This window comes from Populus alba, chromosome 16, assembly GCF_005239225.2.
Source record: "Populus alba chromosome 16, ASM523922v2, whole genome shotgun sequence".
Taxonomy (NCBI): domain Eukaryota; kingdom Viridiplantae; phylum Streptophyta; class Magnoliopsida; order Malpighiales; family Salicaceae; genus Populus; species Populus alba.
The window spans coordinates 9,473,570-9,476,204 of NC_133299.1; positions in this window are offsets into that span (position 1 = coordinate 9,473,570).

Consider the following 2,635-nt stretch of genomic DNA (forward strand, 5'->3'; position numbering starts at 1 on the left):
ACCACAAAAAAACCCTAAACCACAAAAAACCCTAGAAACCCCATTCCCACAAATACTTCTTTCTCCTCGCGACCCGGGCAGCCGCTCATAGCCTCTATAAAAAAAAAATCAGAGAGAACAGGGGTGGCTGGAAGCCTTCCTTTCCCTGCTCACAAAGGCCGGCCGCCCCCCTCTCTTTCACTTAAAAACCCCATTCCCACAAATCTTCCCCTCTCAGCCGTTCCCCCACCTGAACACCCACCAGAACCAGAAAAGCCAGCCCTCACACGCTGCTCACAGCCGACAGACCCAGCTCGCTTTCTCAACAGCCTCAGCTCAGCCCCACGCCGGACAGAGACTAGCATCGTCCCCCTTCGCTCGCCCCTATTGCTGGCCGCTTGCTTTTCCTCCCCCAATCTCTTCATCTCCATCGACAACGAAGCCAGCCGAACGGACGACAGCAGTGCAACGACCACAGCCGCCCCCCCTTTCAACCGCTAGATCGGCCACCGGAAGCAGAGACGAAGGCGAAACTAGAAGAAAAACAGATCCATAGAGAGAAAACAGATCCAAAACGGAGAAGAAAAAAGCAGATCCGTGACCAAGAACAAAAACTAAAACCAACTGGATTGCATTTTTTTCTTCATTGCAGGTGATATTGCTCCTCACCGCCGGTGTAGGAGGGAAGAGGAGACGAACTCGAGTCGGATCCACCTGTTGTTCGGGTTTGTCTGCGGCGGCGCGTGGGTCCACGCGCCGTTAGTAGCGGGGGCGCGTGGAGCAACGCGCCGTTACTGTTCCAGTAGCTCCTGAAGTCGGCCTGACACTGTTCCGGGTTTTTTTTTGGGTCATTTTTGTAATTTCGAAATTGTTTAATGTAATATTTGTTTAGTTTTGAGTTTTTTTTGTAATTTGTATTTTGTAAATATGGAAGCAAAAAAAAAAGAGGAAAAAGAAAAGAAAAGAAACAAAATATAGTAAAAGTGAATGTGTGTGTTTTGTATTTGTTTTTATTTTTTTTGATATTTTTTTATGATAAAATTTGCAAGGATTAAAGAAGAATTTAATATTTTAATTGGATCATGGTCAAGAATTATTAACTTATATGTAAGTTGTATTTCTAATATCCTATGAAAAGACAATTATTAAAACTTCTTTAACACATCAATTTCGCGAAGCAGCTTACCTCAGGTAAGGTGCGCTAGGGGTGCTAATACCTTCCCTAACCACAATCAGTCCCTTACCCGCGAATCTCTGACAAGACCAGTATATCCGGTTTCCTAGTAGCCTTCCATAAATTACTAGGTGGCGACTCCAACGAATCAAGCAACGCATAACGAGAAAAAATCGCCAGCCGATGCCGCGCGGATTTTCCAACGTGCGACAATTATTTACATTCTTGTTATATTTTATGTACGTTAAGTATGCTTTGTGTTTGATCAAGGATCCTGACATTGTTGGTCTTGCCTTGTTCATTCGCATCAGAAATCTGTTTATATTATATAATATATCTCTTTGATCTTTACATAAACTCAGTATATAGGCTGGAAACCTGTGACCCGATCTTTTAGATCATTCTTAGGTATAACAACGCCACGTACTAAGTATTATTATTATTACTATTAATATTATTATTATTACTATTACTATTACTGTTATTATTGTTGCTATTATTGTTGTTGTTGTTGTTGTTGTTGTTGTATTGTTATTTATAATTTATACAATTAACCTCTTTGTGGGTTCAACCCGGTCTTGCTGGGTTATTTATTACTTCGACACTCCTTCACTTGAGAGAAGATATCAATCTTTTGGTTGTTTCATGACCTCCCAAAGCCATTTACACTCCCCCCCTGTTTTGTAAGATGATATAGAACCACTTTAGGAACACATACATATTTTTGCATTACAATTGCCTACATCCATTACTATCCTCTAAACACGTTTTAGGCTGTACATCCATTACTATCCTCTAAACACGTTTTAGGCTGTACATATGGCCTATATCTCCTTGCTACCCCTTATGGCCTGACACGACCAAAAGCTTGATGTCTTTTCCCAAGTGCAGGAGTGTCGAAGTAATAAATAACCCGGCAAGACCGGGGTCGAACCACAGAGAGGTTAATTGTATAAATTATAAATAACAAGACAACAAAACAATAACAACAATAACAATAACAACAATAATACTCAGTACGTGGCGTTGTTACACCTGAGAATGATCCAAAAGATCGGGTCACAGGTTTCCAGCCTATATACTAAGTTTATGAAAAGATCAAGAGGATATATTACAGAATGTAAATAATAATAATAAATAATAATAAACAATAATAACAATAATAAAAGCAGAAGATGAAGAAATTAATGAGAAGCTTTGAGATGAAAGATTAACGTAAGGATTAAACAATGATAAAAACAAATGTCAAGGTTAGAGGATCCACTAATGGTACTTCAAACAAGTATAATATAAACTCTTATTACTCAATTGGAAACCACACATAAAGAAGGTTCCAATCAGATTATAAATTGTTAACATGATTACATTAGTTATCTTATTCGAATAAAGCTAATACTTGTAAATGTTGGCAGACATTCATGATTATAACTTATGTTAACAACAAATCAAGTCCCTTTCATAGCTCAGGTGTCGGTTATACCA